Below are 16866 nucleotides of genomic sequence, written 5' to 3' on the forward strand. Positions count from 1 at the left end.
GTTGTGACCGAAAATTAAAACGTCAAAGATTTCAAGAACAAATCGTATGGCATGCAAGTGTCGTTGTGAATGTCTTTTCACCAGTGAACTTAAATTAAATTATTGTAAAGGCTACCATATCGACAGAAGTCATACGGGAGTGGTCTGTCGACTTCCGTAGCGAGTGGTCAACGAAACGCATTCAAAAGCTAGAGATCCCGGGTACGATACCTGTATCGGTCTGTCCTGAATTAAAAGTAGAAAATTAAGTTAAACTGATTGATTGGTTTTGATTGATTTGGTGTTTTAAGTCCACTTTATGCGCATTAAGGCTAATCGGGACTGGACCTACAGTTTAAAGTGGAATCCGAACCACTTGTGCCTCCACCGGATATCGAACCCAGGACCCCTTGATTACAAGGCAATGACGCTACCACTGCGCCATGGGGGAGGCCCATTAAACTGATTGAGAAGATGAGAAGAAAATGGCCCCTTTAAAAATAAATGTGGCTGGTATTACGAAATCACGATCTGAATGATGATTGTTCGAACCTTCCACAAGGATGTTATGAGTTATATTGTGAATATCTTTTGAATCAATGATTTCACACTGAAAATTTTGTATCACATGTTCCAATATCTATCAATAGAAGCCTGCTGTCAAAGCAACTGAAGATATACGCCAATTCAGTCTCTACATATTTATCTACAGATTGTATCGAGTGTGTTGCCATACGTTCGGATTTCTAACATTCTTGCACATACAAAGAACGCAGTCAGTATGCTTAATTCTTACACCAGTGTTGAGATAAATATTACTCTCAAAATTGTTGTGGATTCCTGGCTGTAGGAATCAATCGAATATTTATAAATCCTATAAAGTTATCCGGAGTGATATTCATAGCTGATATTCTTTACGCCCGCGCATATTACTCATATACTTTCAAAGATGATATGTTAGCATGTGAATCGTTTTGGACAACTTGTATTAAATAATAATGTGCTCTTTGATTCTCTATTTTCCGTTCCTGTCTTTTGGTTTTCGCTTCTCAACATCGACATGTATGGCGTGAATTTTTAACAACGTTTGGGCCTGATTATTAATTTCGAGCCAAGATTTTATTTTATTTCTTCATCAGTAAATCCGTGGTACACTAAACAATATACTGACAAACTTCCTCAGCAACTTGGTGCAAGCAGTGCTGGCACTGCATAAACGTGTAAGAACAGTCACGAAGATTGGCATTTGCTGATTTTAAACACATTATTATTGTCAACGATTATATTTATTCTAAATTTCAGAGAGATTACTCGTCAATAACAACCTTCACATTTAGGGATTAAAACAAAGATCGTTTTCTCGCCATAGGCGGTCGCTGAAATTTGAAGAAGGGCAGGATATTTGTGGACTGCCTCTTTCATTCATTACCTGTGTTGACAGCATACTATTTTAAGTGAGTTCGCATACAAATAAATCACCAAAAATTATGATTTGGATAAATCTTGAGATGATAAAGCATGGAAACTGTCTTCTTAAATTTGTAAAAGCCATATATGTTATCAAACAGAAATATTATTTTTGTTATAATGACACATTATTATGTAAACATTGCGATTTCAAAAAGTGCCAAAAAAAATTTCAAGCCAATTTCTTTACACTTCCGAGAGCAATATTGTTGGTATCACTTTTCTGTCACTTTCAGATGTTTTTTGGATGGCCTTTGATTTGTATTAGTGTAATTTGTTCTTGTAGTAAAAGCATGTCGTGGAAAGTTGTTTCTTGTTTTTGTTGTTGATTGATTGATTAACTCAGAAGTGGAAGAAGAGCAACGTAAAGTAATAAAAAAAATGCAATAACGGTTGTCACTATACGTTTGAAAATATGTCACTCCAAAGTAAAAAAAACAATTGCATCCCTTGTGGGGATCGAACCCACGACCTTTGGATTAGAAGTCCAACGCGCTATCCACTGCGCCAAATGGACACCCCGTAAAGGAAAGACGTAATAGATAAGTAAATTCATTACTGAACTATGTACGGTTATCGCGATGCTCATTTGTTATACTTGCTATGCATTTGTTACCAATAGAAGCTTCATGAGCCTTCTTTTTATTGTGGCAGTGCAATTCGTTAATGTTTATCAGCCGAAGTGAAAAAAATCGTAGAAGTGGGGAGGGGGCAGTTACCTTGGCACTTGGGGTAGCAATTGGTGCTCGGTAGATCGTAAAATCAAAGCGTGTACTTACGGTAGGGTGCGAAATCCCGGGGGGAACAGGAGGTATTCCCCCCACCAAACTCTTCCGGGGGGAGAGTTTTTATTTTAAAAACGAACATAAACAATTAGTTTGGGATTCGAATATAATTGACTGGAATACTATCGATAACATAACTGACATCAAAGAGCCTCATCTCTTAGGAAAATGAATCCAGCCAGCAATTCCCACGTCACAGTAATTAGACCTACTTATTTCTTCTCCATTTCTCATCGCCCGACCCTGTGGCTGAGTGGTTAGCACATCGCGCTGCGAAGCCAAGAGTCCCGGGTTCGAATCCCGGTCGGGCTTGGTTGTTTGTGAATGTCCATTCATCAATTTCATCATTTCATCACTCATCCCCATCTTCGCAAATTAGCCAAGAGGCACAAAACGCGAAGTAAAATAAACTAAATCAAATCAAAATCCATTTCTCATCGCGTTTCGTTAGCAAAGTATATTAATAATAATCGTAATAGCACTTATATGTGAATTTTATACAGGAAACTATTGTATTCTTTATGTCTCTTATTTTTGGCCCTCTTCCCTTGCGCAAATCATTGTTCATAGCATTAGTAGTACATGAAAATCTTCAATTTGCAATTACATTTTGAATGAAATACAGTCCATATAAAATATTGAATATTTTAAAACATAATTTGATTATTTAATAATTGACACATATTTAACGGCATTATACATATATACGTATGTGTGTGTATTAGGGATGGCCAAACGGATCCGGATCCAAAAGTTACGGATCTGGATCCGGATCCGAAAATTCCGGATCCGGATCCGGGTCTGAAAGTTTCGGATTTGGATCCGGATCCGAAAGTTCCGGATCCGAAAATTCCGGATCCGGATCCGGGTCCGAAAGTTTCGGATCTGGATCCGGATCCGAAAATCCGAATCCGAGAGTTTCGTATCTCAATCCCATTATAATATTACCACAGCTTAAAAGGTATTATGATCTTCGATTACAAAGAAATTTTTCATTAGTTAGTCCTACAAGATTTATTTTCAAGTGTTGTTCCTAAAATACTTTGCTACGCTTCGGCTAACACACTCGTGCACAAAAATAATCTTACTTGTTTAACATAAAATGTCAGAGGTGATTTTGTAAATGGCATTGAAACGAATATGTATTCTTTCGAATGTATTGGAAATGAAAACACACATAAATGTGACATTCCATTCCAGGATTAAACCATTAACACATATAACAAGATAGAAATGTTATACAAAAATTATACAATTGCTCTACAGTTACAGTTTTACAAATTAAAATTAAACATTATAATATATGCAGTGTTATATAATTACAAAGTGTAAGACTAACAAGGGAGGTTATCTAAGTGTCCTCCTCCGATTTCCATGAAACTTGGCAGGTGTATAGTGGGGCCCAATGGAAGAAATACGTGTTTTTTGTTTCAACTAAAAAACGGTTTTAGGGGGCAAAACCCCCTCAAATGTCAAGATGAGGACAAATTTAAGTGAGGATCTGACCCCTGTGTTCCCGTCCGATTTCCATGATACATGGCAGGTGTGTGTATAAACGGGTCCAAAGGAAGAAATACGTGATTTTTTTTTGTTTCGGCTAAAAAACTGTTTTAGGGGGCAACCTTCCTCAAATGTCAATATGAGGACAAATTTAAGTGGGCATTTGACCTATGTGTTCCCCCTTCGATTTCCATGAAACTTGGCAGGTGTATAGTGGGGTCCAAAGGAAGAAATATGTGGGTTTTTTTTTTAGCTAAAAAAGATGAGGACAAATTGAAGTGGGGATCTGACCCCTGTGTCCCCCTCCGATTTCCAATAAAATTTGGCAGGTGTGTGTATAAACGGGCCCAAATGAAGAAATACGTGTTGTTTTTTTTTGTTTCGGCTAAAAAACTGTTTAGGGGGCAACCCCTCTCAAATGTCAAAATGAGGACAAATTTAAGTGGGCATTTGACCCCTGTGTCCCCCTCCGATTTTGAAGTGGGGATCTGACCCCTGTGTTCCCCTCCGATTTCCATGAAACGTAGTAGGTGTATAGAGGGGCCCAAAGGAAGAAATACATGTTTTTCTGTTTCAGCTAAGAAATGTTTTAGGGGGCAAAATCCCCTCAAATGTCAAGATGAGGACAAATTGAAGTAAGGATCTGACCCCTGTCTCCCCCTCCGATTTTCATGAAAATTTGCAGGTGTATAGAGGGGCCCAAAGGAAGAAACACGTGTTTTTTTTTTGTTTCGACTAAAAAACTGTTTTAGGGGGCAAAACCAGCCTCAAATGTCTAGATGATGACAAATTGACGTGGGGATCATCTGACCCCTATGTCCCCCTCCGATTTCCAATAAAATTTGGCAGGTGTGTGAATAAACGGGCCCAAATGAAGAAATATGTGTTTTTTTTTGTTTCGGCTAAGAAACTGTTTTAGGGGGAAAGCCCCCTCAAATGTCAAGATGAGGACAAATTTAAGTGGGCATTTGACCCCTGTGTCCCCCTCCGATTTTGAAGTGGGGATCTGACCCCTGTGTTCCCCTCCGATTTCCATGAAACGTGGCAGGTGTATAGAGGGGCCCAAAGGAAGAAATACGTGTTTTTTGTTTCAGCTAAAAACTGTTTTAGGGAGAAAAATCCCCTCAAATGTCAAGATGAGGACAAATTGAAGTAAGGATCTGGCCCCTGTTTCCCCCTCCGATTTTCATGAAACTTCGCAGGTGTGTAGAGAGGCCCAAAGGAAGAAATACGTGTTTTTTTGTTTCAGCTAAAAACTGTTTTAGGGGGCAAAATCCCCTCAAACGTCAAGATGAGGACATTGAAGTAAGGATCTGACCCTTCTGTCCCCCTCCGATTTTCATGAAACTTCGCAGGTGTATAGAGGAGCCCAAAGGAAGAAATACGTGTTTTTTTTTCGGCTAAAAAACTGTTTTAGTGGGCAAAACCCACCTCAAATGTCTCGATGAGGACAAATTGACGTGGGGATCATCTGACCCCTATGTCCCCCTCCGATTTCCATTAAATTTGGCAGGTGTATAGAGAAGCCCTATGCCCCCTGTTTCTTCCTATGCCATATTTGCGTGGTATCGGGGTCAGATCCCCACTTCTTCCCCTCATCTTGACATTTGAGGGGGGGCCTCTATACACCTGCCAAGCTTAATGGAAATCGGAGGGGGAGACTTAGACCTCCCTTGTAAGTGTATTAATTAATTACAAATCGCGCACGCGCGCACACACACTATATTATATATATATATGTATATATATATATATATATATATATATATATATATATATATATATATATATTATATGTGTGTGTATGTATGTATATTATATATATATGTATATTAGCAGGTAACAATATTTTATAAACACATTCTGAATTTTCAAAGAAGCGCATGTATGATGGCAAAACGGATCCGGATCCGAAAATTCCGGATCCGAAAAATTTTAGGATCCGGAACGAACCGGATCCGGATTTCGGATCCGCTAGGATCCGGATCTGGCCATCCCTAGTGTGTATGTGTATCTGTCTGTCTGTCTGCTCCTTCCCCCCAGGGCCGCCGTTAGGGGTGTGCTACGCATGCCACCACACAGGGCCTTGCGCTTCCAAATCAGTTATTTGCTCATATTTTGTGCAAATGAGATTGCACTCGAATAGAAGGAAGAGAAACATAATTGATCAAAAGCTGAGGCTGTAAAGAGGCATTCGGCATATACATGGACAATACACAGGACAAGAAAGTATACTTCATTAGCTACAAAATGAATTTTGTTTCAAGTCTCTAGCTCGAATGGTTTTTGAGATATTAAGGTTTCTGACAAGTGCTACCTGAGCAAAAAATGCCATGCACCATGTTGGAAAAATGGCTGCCCCAGGAGAACTAAAGACAATAATTTTTTTTGAACATTGGTTTTGATATCTAGAAACATGTACAAATGTATATGTCTAAAAATGAAATTTTTCTAAAATGGTCATAGCAAATTTCAGCCGTTTGTCCGATACGAGAAATTTACTTCGGATCAATACTTGATCTTTGTTGTGTACTTTCTACTGAATTTCGGAACCGTAGTTACATGTCATACACGTAGTTGTTTACATCTTACATATGGTGGTAGATGAGATCAAGAATTCACAGGTGTCATTGTATTTTATTAACAACCTATATTAACAACCAATAATTTGTGTTAATTATGTTATGTGTTACGTGTTAATAATGATTTGTGTGAGTGTGTGTGTGTGTGTGTGTGTGTGGTGTTTATATTGTGTAGTAGTTGTGATGTGTTTGTGTTTATATTGTGTTATAGTTGTGATGTGTTTGTGTGTGTCTTGTGTAGTAGTTATGCTGTCTAATGTGTTTGTGTTCGTCTTGTGTAGTAATTGTGCTGTCTAATATGTTTGTGTTTGTCTTGTGTAGTAGTTCCTCCATTCATATTGGGGGTTAGGCGTAGAGCTGACAACTCTGCACTGTAAAAAGACATGTCAAGAAACAGAAATATAAGGCCATGGATGTTCCCAAGGTAAAATATTCCGGAGGTAAAATAGTCCCCCGTTCGGATCTCCGGGTGGGGACTACTTTGGGAGGTCCCTGGACTAAGGATAAGATCTACGTTAGGAATAAGGATATTAAATTAGGCACCTGGAATGTTCTGAGCCTTTACCGGCCTGGGGCATTTCAGTGTACAGTTAATGAGATAGTGAAGTATAAATTAGATGTAGTAGCTGTCCAGGAAGTTAGGTGGCCAGGAGAAGGGAATTGTAAAACTAAAAATTATACTTTTTTCTATGGTGGTACTGAAAATCATAATTTTGGAACAGGCTTTTTCATAAATAATAGAATTATCTCGGCTCTTAAAACAGTAGAATTTATTAATGATAGGATATCATATGCAGTTTTACAGGGTAGGTGGTGTAAAATTATTTTAATAAACATACATGCACCAACGGAAGATAAAGATGATAATACTAAAGATGATTTTTATACAGAGTTAGAACAGGTCTTTGATAAATTTTCCCAGTATGATATGAAAATTCTGTTAGGTGACTGTAATGCACAGATTGGCAAAGAAGAGACATTTAAACCCACGATTGGTAAAGAAAGTCTTCATGAATTAAGTAATGATAATGGTATAAGATTGATTACTTTTGCAACCTCAAAGAATTTAATTGTGAAAAGTACCACTTTTAAACATAAAGATATCCATAAATATACCTGGTCTTCTCCAGATGGTAAAACTCATAATCAGATAGATCATATTCTCATTGATAAGAGAAGGCATACTAGTATAATTGACGTTCGTACACATAGAGGTGCTGACTGTGCCAGTGACCATTATTTAGTAATTGCTAAATTAAGACAAAGACTCTCAGTGATAAATCATAATCAACAAAATCTAAAAGTTATAAAATTTGATACAGGAAAGTTTGCTGATGAAAGAATTAAGAAAGATTACCAAATTAAACTGTCAAATAGATTTGATGTTTTGCAGGATTTAAATGATGATGAAAATATAAATGAAACAGACGTAAATAAGAATTGGGAGCACATACGTAATGCAATAGAATCAGCAGCTAAAGAAAGTATAGGATACCATAAACCAAGAAAAAGTAAGCCATGGTTTGATAATGAATGTCATAATCTAATAGAAATAAGAAATCAGGCTAGACTTAGGTGGTTAAATAACATGGATGATACAAATCTAAGCAATTATAATAGAATAAAGCGAGAAGTTAACCGCACGTTTAGAAGTAAAAAAAGAGATTACTTGAAAAGCAAAATTAACGAAATTGAAACAAACAGCAAAAATAAAAATATCAGAGATTTATATAAAGGTGTAAATGAATTTAGAAAGGGGTGGCAACCTAAAGTATACTTGATAAAAGATAAAGACGGTGATTTTCTAGCTGACCCAAGCGATATTCTAAATAGATGGAAGAACTACTTTAATGACCTTTTAAATGTCCATGTAGGAGATAAATCAGAAGTAAATGAAGTACACACAGCAGAACCTTTAGTTCCAGAACCTAACTTGACTGAAGTTAAAGATGCTATTAAAAGGCTAAAGAATAATAAAGCACCTGGCATTGATTTAATACCAGCTGAGTTAATAAAATATGGTGGAAATTCATTAATATGTCAAATTCATAAATTAATTTGTTTAATATGGAATAAAGAAGAAATCCCTCAACAGTGGAAAGAATCCATTATTGTTCCTGTGTTTAAAAAAGGTGATAAAATGAACTGCAGTAATTACCGTGGAATTTCTCTACTCTCAACAACATACAAAATATTGTCTAACATTCTTTTAACAAGACTAACCCCATATGCTAATGAAATTATAGGTGATTATGAATGTGGATTTAAACGTAACAGATCAACTACAGATCAAATTTTTCACATCAGACAGACACTTGAAAAAAAGTGGGAATATAATCAAAATGTCCATCAGCTATTCATTGATTTCAAAAAAGCATATGATTCGGTCAAAAGAGATAAATTATATAATATATTAGTAGAGTTTGGAATACCTAAGAAGCTTGTTAGTATGATAAAAATATGCACCAGTGAAACAGAAAGTAAAATTCGTGTGGGTAATAATATGTCTGACAAATTTACAATTCATGATGGGTTAAAACAAGGAGATGCATTATCTCCATTGCTCTTTAATTTTGCCTTAGAATATGCTGTAAGGAAGGTAAGAGAAACTAAAGAAGGACTAAAATTAAATGGTGTGACTCAGTTGTTAGCATATGCAGATGATGTAGACTTACTGGGGGATGATGTGAATACAATTAAGAATAATGCTAAAATATTTTTCAAAACTGCTAAAGAGATAGGTTTGGAAGTTAACAAAGAGAAAACTAAATATATGCTTACAGGCCGAAACCAAGTGTTAGGTAATAATCAAAATCTAATTATTGATAACAACTCGTTTGAACCAGTTTCCAAATTTAAATACTTAGGAGTAATATTAACAAATGAAAATTATATTAAAGAGGAAATAAAAAGTAGGCTTAATTCAGGAAATGCATGTTACTTCTCTCTTCACAAACTTTTGTCTTCTCGTTTAATATCTAAGAAACTAAAAGTTAAAATATACAAAACAGTAATTTTGCCTGTAGTATTATATGGATGTGAAACTTGGTCCCTTACATTGAAAGAGGAACATAAATTGAGAGTATTTGAAAATAAGATCCTTAGGAAAATATTTGGACCTAAAAGGGATGAGGAGACAGGTGAGTGGAGAAGGTTACATAATTTAGAACTACATAATTTGTACTCATGTCCAGATATTATTAGAATAATTAAATCAAGAAGACTTAGGTGGGCAGGCCATGTGGCACGAATGGGAGAGGAAAGAGGAGTTTACAGAATTCTTGTTGGGAAACCTGATGGTAAGAGACCTGTAGGAAGGCCAAGACGAAGATGGAGGGACAACGTTGAGATGGACCTAAAGGAAATCGGTAGGGATGGGAAACAGTATATAGATCTTGCTCAAGATAGGGACAGATGGAAGGCCTATGTTGCTGCAGCCATGAACCTTCGGGTTTAAGAAGGCTAGAGAGTTAGTTAGTTAGTTTGAAACATAATTGTGGTGAAAAGAAAAATTGCGTCACAACGAAGTTGTATTTCTGGTAACGGACAACTATGTCCCCTCTCACCAGTGAAAAATCGCCGACAAGGATCAACGACCCATTTGTGACTCCAACTTTTCTTGATTTCCTGCCTAATGTTCGACCGAGGACAGGCATAATAAAATTGTTATTTGTCTGAAAACTGAGGCCCAATAAATTTGAGGGTGTGCCGCTCCGCGAAAAGACGCAAACAAGAGTCGGCATCAAAGCCTTGAAGATCCGCTGAGCTCTTTAATATACAACCTCTTGTGTTTACAACAGCAGCGGCAGGATGAAACCGTCTACCGAGTGTCTAATAAATACTCCATTAGTGCAAAGGACGTAACGCTCCTGTGTTCAAGAGAAATGGGTAGGTGTGCGGATTTGTAGTCAGCAAAAGCTCTGAATCAAATAGACAAATAGGCACCCAAAGGATAGAAAATGCATTTCTCTGTTTTCTGTCCGGGTCGTGGCGACGATGATGAATGGTGATTAGATGAAATTCGGAGAATGTTATTTTATATTACATAAATAAATTTTAGCGTACCTATTGCTGTCAAGAGGGCTCCCGCGAAGTCTACTGGTTAGCGCTCTAGATTTTGGTGCGAGTGGTCACGGGTTCGATTCCCAGTACGAACTCTTAAAACTTCGGTGTTAACCCAGCATCGTGAGAACATTTAAGGAGCTATACTCTGTGTATGTGTTTGTGTTCGCTTGCTCCAGAGATAGCTGGGACAGACTATACTTGAAAAGAAGCAGTATAGGGCTCCAGTCTCGAAAGCCAGAAAATAGCGGCATGGGATTCGATGCGCTCACCACGGGTTACCCAAAGAAAAGCTGATTGGCAGGCAGTGACCCTAAGACGGCTCTTGCGCCACGGACTTGTTTGTAGTAGCATTACTGTGAAGAATTTCAAAATTAAAGATAAGTTCAGATGTTTTGCTTCACTCATATCATCCCATTTTTTAAATTCCTACTATTCAAATATCTAATTCTCACAAGAAATGCACTCGCTCGAATCCTGACGTGGGCTTGGATGTTCCTTTGTGAGTGTCCCTTCTTCAATTCTATATAAGCGTCATTCATGGTCATCGTTACGATTTGACAAAAGAGGCAGAAAAGTGACGTAAAATCAGAAAAGTAGCCATAAATATACTTTGAAAACAGTCCAATTGCTGGCACAATCAAAAATTTGCCTTTCACTTTTATGCACTGAAATATGACTGCAGCATTTAAGCAAACCTCAGTATGCAAGAATTTATTTTCATTGTGTTTTCATTTTAGCTTTGCTGCATGTGTAGTAATTTCCCGACTTTTTAGGCAAGCAATTCGCAACACAGGATTGGCGTCAATCTTTTGTCTCTTATTTGGTGATATTACAATCACTTCAGATTGTAAATAGGGCTTGTAAAGAAATGAACGCCAATTTTAAAATTTGCCACGTCAAATTTGTCTTCTCAATATTTTTTTCGAAACTCCTTGTCGGAACGAAACATGGAAAAAAATATCAGTTTTTTAATATTGCGTTTTACTGTACTTGACGACAGTATTTATATGTCAAACTTAGATATGAAATGAGAATCCTACAAAAATAAATCATAAGGAACACACGAATACAACAAAAATTACACAAGGTTATTTCACTTTTCAATCAGGAGTGTACTGGTTTTTCTTCCGCGGCCTTCCCCCCTCTGACGTCAAACTTTACAATTTCATCCATTTCCAGAAAGGGGCTTCAGAAACAGGCCTCTCAAGGCAGGCGGTGTGCAGGTCAAAGGACCTTGGGTCGGCATATTGCCCCCGCAGATGAAATAGAAGTAAAGATCTGGAGATATGAGTACTTTATTTTTATTGCCTCTCAAACCTTCCCAGGGAAGGAACGTTTCCAGATTTTGCCAGATATTACAACCATGCCGAAGTGTCAACAAATTTCAAGTCATTCTTGTTTGACACAGTAGTGCGTGCGGGTGTGTATAGGATCGCGATTATACGAATGTTCAGGGAATGGGACAAATTTCGTAAATTTGAATCTGGATTCCAAAAGGCTAAAAAAAGGAAGAAAAGGACTCGTTTTTAAAATCTCAGAAGTGTGTCATCGAGAAAATCTTGCTGCCTGTAAATACAGTTTCCATTTCGAATTTCGCCACGATAGACGGAAATAATGTAGATACACTTGACGTCAAGTGTTTAGTGTGCAGTGGCGAAGCGCGATATTTTTACGTAGTCATCGCAAGACTTGCCAATCGTCAGGGTCAATCTTTCAACCCGGGAAGGGGAAGGGGAGGGGGTATTCCTACATTGATAATGATGATAACAGTGTTCGTACATGACGTGTGAAGTAGAGATTAAAAAAAAAATGGAAAAATTGTTAAACTTCTCTCTCCGAAATTCGGATTGCTCCCGAAATCCGGGTAGTAGAATTTTTGAATCGAGATTGTTTAGATTTTCCGGAATCCTGATATTTTTGGCCATCCCTGGTGTGAAAGGGAAAAGGTTCTGTTTGAGTAAGTATGTCTATCACCTCGAGAACAAAAATCTTGATCAATCTTGTCATTTGTAAGCATAGTAAACACAAAACAGCAGAAAATACTTCGTGTTTTGTAAACCAAGAACATTTTTCCCCCAGAAATCGATATTTGAACCGCAGGATCCAAAGAAATTAAAAGATGAAATACTATGAAGAAAATAGAATGGATCCAGAACTGCTTTTTTTCCAGTTCTTTCTAGCACTAACCGCGGGGAAATTTATGCTTTTGCTTACTTATATTTTTTTCTATGCACCATTACTTTCATGTATTCTGTGTAAGTTGCGTTGTGATGCTCTTCAATATGTTTTTTTTTCTTAAAAAACAACAGCATTGCATGCATGCTTTATAGTGCTGGACATTCTGAGAAGTTTCATCTTGATGTCACAGAAACCCTGCCGTGTTTGTAAACAAGGAGGCTCAAAAAAAGGTCTCTTATGACCAGATCTTCAAAAGCGGGGGAAAAGTGGTCAAAGGACCTTGGATTCGCAGACCTGCTGCGATGAGCTGGCCCGCCTGACACCATTGCACTCAACGGAAACGCAGCGGGACGGTTGGGCACGGGGAAGAGGGTGTAGAACTGGGCTCTCCTTTCGATGCGTATTTCTAGCTGTTTAATGGTGTTACTTGACTAATTTCGCTCAAATATTCGAATATTCTGATTTATTTTTCTTCTTCTCTAAAATATTTAAAAAGCAATATCTTTATTATTTTGATTTGTAATCGCCGAATTCCGGATGACCGGACGCCTCGCCTCTGTTAGTGTGGATGATGATGATGGTGGTGTTACGGAGTGTGTTCGCGTTATAGTCCAAGTCTTATGTACTAGTGGCGGCGGTGACCTTAAATGTAGATCGTCTGTGAACCAGGTGCCAAATGTAGGAACTAATTGCGAGGAGGAATATGTTTCATGTTCATCTTCTGAGTTTGGTGACAGATCGCCTCCGCTTTTAGATCCAGGTGAGTGGCCGTCAGTTTTAGAGTTCCGAATTTGATTCAAACATTCAAAAGAGCCCTATTTGCATCGTAAATCATGATTACCCAATTAATGGTGATAATCGATACTTTCAAGCGTGTTATGCAAAATGGGGAAACTGTCTACAGAAGGTGGTTGGTCTACTCGAAGAGGAAAGATAAGATTTTCTGTTTTTGTTGTAAGCTGTTTGGGAAGAAGGGTGGGGGCATGCTGGGAAATGAAGGCTGTGATGATTGGAGGCATTTAAGCTATCGACTACAAAACCATAAAATATCAGAAAGTCAAATTCAATGCTTTAAAAAATGGACCGAATGTGAATTTAGACTGCAGAAAAACATAACTATTGATGAGCAACAAGGACAGGATTTCACAGGAAAAGCAGCACTGGCGTGAGGTCTTGAAACGAATATCGTATGTCATTAAGTTTTTGGCAGGGCATAATCTTGCATTACGGGTCCTGGGGCATAAAATATTTGCGGGAAGTTTAATTAATTTCTCTTTTCAATTTTTGTTCCTTAGTCTGAAGTACAGGTCTCCTATAAAATCATAATGTAAACACTATTACATGTTCATTTCGTTTTCATTCTGATGTACGTCGTTGCCTTATAATCAAGGGGTCCCGGGTTTGATACCAGGTCGAGGCAAATGGAACAGTGGTTCGGATCCCACTTTAAACTGTAGGTCCAGTCCCGATTAGCCTCTCTGTGCATAAAGTGAACTTAAAACAACAAATCGATCACTGAATCAATCTCATGTACCCCTAGTACATATTTAACTGCAAAACCGAGAATGTTCAATATCATATTCTTACATTAACTAAAAAAAGTAACCATATGTAATCGTATCCAATAACATAATTGTTTTCTTTACTATTCATTGAATTTTGACACTGTAGTGAATTTGCATTGCTTACATAAAATAATATTTTCATATCATATTTCATTCTATAAGTAATAAACAATATATGTTAAGTGTTTTTGATACAAATATTTGGAACACTATATTTATGTAGTAGCTACTTTGTTTATGATTTTAGTAATTTTGGATATGTTTAAGTATGTCAAAATAAGATACGAATGCAGGCTATATCAGGTTAGTTACTTAATTGAAAGCACCAGCATCCTATAAACTCCTAACAAGAACCCACACAAACTATTATTTTATCTAGCGTGGTGTACCCTAGAGCGCGGGCCTCGGGTGAGCGCCCGAGTTGCCACCCCCTGGGGCCGGCTCTTGCTGTCATGATCCCCTTTCCGTATTTAGTGTGTTTTCTGGCAGAAAAAATACATATCAACAACAAGGGTAAATTTACAATACATGGCTGCGAACAACACAGGATAACATTTTTTTTCTAGGGCTTGTATGGCTAAAACAAGGTCTCAATCAGCAGTCATTAAGAAAAGCTGGTTGCCAATTTTTTAAATTTTATTAGTGCTAAACGGCGATACTGCGAACGCGCGCTCGTGCTTAACAATAGGTAATAATTACACAATTCTAATAACCAGGTTGGCGTTAGAGAAGAATTTTACGAGAAACAGATGTTATTGATATTTTAACGTTACATAGCACAAAGGCCTCGCAGATATAGTTCGCAAAGGGCCTCGCGTTCCCTAATGGCGACCCTGCTCCCCCCCCCCCACAATCTGCAGTGATTTCGCACCCTGACTTACAGTATATTATTCGGAAAGATTATTTCATTGTAACTGAGTTACAGTTGCATTGTTTTTCTCAAGACACCCAAATATCATCCTAACTTCCACGTGGACTCTATTTTGCAGTCTAACGAAGCCCTTGCGTCTGAACGCATAGCCAGAAAATCATATCTGAGGCTTGTGTTGTGAGTTGTCCATATGTGTTTCTCATTGTTCCTTCATCTACTATTTCATGTTATCACCATTCATTCTCATCTTTGCAATTAGCTGAAAGTGGCAGAAACGCTAAGTAAAATAAATCAAATAAATTACATTGCCCCAGTTACTTATTTAAGAAAGTAACTTAGCCAGCCCCTGTGGCGGAGTGGTTAGCACATCGCGCTACGACACCAGGGGTTCCATTGATCAATTTCATCACATCATCACTCATCCCCATCTTCGCAAATTAGCCAAAAGTGACACAAAAAAGCGAAGTAAAATAAAACAAATCGATAAATCAATCAATAAAGAATGTAATAACTGAAGTTACCGTCATTTTAAGACGTGGACACTCAACGGCAAAGATAATGGTAGGCAAATTTTCCACCGCTACTTTCATTACTTCTGTATTCTACATCCTGTGTTGTTTTAAGGAATGAAACTATGTTGGTTCGAAGCAGGCATTGTTCTCTGCTTATTGAAGTCATTATTTCAATTCATTGTCATCGCATTGTGCAAGTCAGACCGAATATAAATGGTGGTGGACAATTCGCCTACGGTTTCTTTCGCCGTTGGGTGTACTTGTAAGGAGAGGGCAATGGTTGGGAAATGGAGTTTTGGACGAGACTTCGTGCATCGGCAGGGTATCCTATTTAGGTATTGATATGCCAATGTACTAAATAGGCGTAGCAAGAGGTGGACCAAGTAGGCAACCACCTGGCGCCTCGCGCCCCATGTTACTTACACAATATATTTGGAACAAATAGAAGTGAGAAGAATAGATGAAAAAGAATATTTTCTGTGAGTAATAGAAATCCAAAATTCTGTTTTTATCTGGTTATAAATTCTCATTTTAAACGTTACAATTTGAATGAAAATGTCAAATATTTACTTTCTTAAGTAAACAGGGAGGTAGCAGTCTGATTTTAGAAGCCGTGCTGCTATAAATGAGCTATGAACAGTGGCGCAATCACAGAGGGGACGGAGGAGCACCCCACGCAACCTTGTAGGGGGGGGGCTAACATTGACAGACAAGGGCACCTGCAGGGGCACAGAGAGGCAATTGTCCTCTCCATTTCAAATTTTATGCAAATAAAAATACATATCGTAAAATTTTCTTGCTCGCTTCGCTCGCAGTACCTCCTTTCCTTCGTCTTATCAAGTTCAGAGCCGTAGTTACGAGGCAGCGGGAGTTGACCCTGGGCGCCAAACGATCTAAATGAAAACAGTTGTAAAAGAGAGAATGTTATGGTGCCAATTCTATGGAGTAAGAGGGGGGCAAACATTGTAGTAAAGAAAAGCAAGGCTAGCTGACTCTAAGAGTAGCAGGACAAAATGATACTCAAGTATTCATATATTTCTTGCATTTTCAGACTGCTAAGAGAACCTGCAGGGGGAGGGGGCACAGTAGGGCAATTACCCCCCCCCCTCGATTTCGAATTTCATGCAAATAATACGTTTCGTAAAATTTTCTTCTTCGCTTCGCTCGCAATGCCTGCTTTTCTTACAGTGTTATCAATTTCAGAGCCGTAACTAAGGGGCGGCAGGAGTCTGACCTAGGTATAGAACGATCTAAATTTAAAAAGTTGTAAAGGAGAGAATGCCATGGCGTTTCGTGAAATTATTTGCGCCCTATTAAATCAATATTGTTTTCAGTTTGCAAAAATTGGATCTAAATTTTTTT

The 16866-nt window shown here is 37.9% G+C and overlaps 1 protein-coding gene and 1 non-coding gene across 2 annotated transcripts in view; one reads left to right on the forward strand and one right to left on the reverse strand.

The window, feature by feature from the left end:
* Window positions 1–16866, forward strand: part of LOC145984160 (leukocyte elastase inhibitor-like) — a 191035-nt gene that overhangs the window by 29354 nt on the left and 144815 nt on the right. The window lies entirely within an intron of this gene.
* On the reverse strand, window positions 1891–1963 carry TRNAR-UCU (transfer RNA arginine (anticodon UCU)). Its single transcript has one exon. It is a non-coding gene; the product is annotated as a tRNA-Arg (tRNA).

The sequence above is a fragment of the Lepisma saccharinum genome, chromosome 2, assembly GCF_977018435.1.
Source record: "Lepisma saccharinum chromosome 2, izLepSacc3.1, whole genome shotgun sequence".
Lineage (NCBI taxonomy): Eukaryota > Metazoa > Arthropoda > Insecta > Zygentoma > Lepismatidae > Lepisma > Lepisma saccharinum.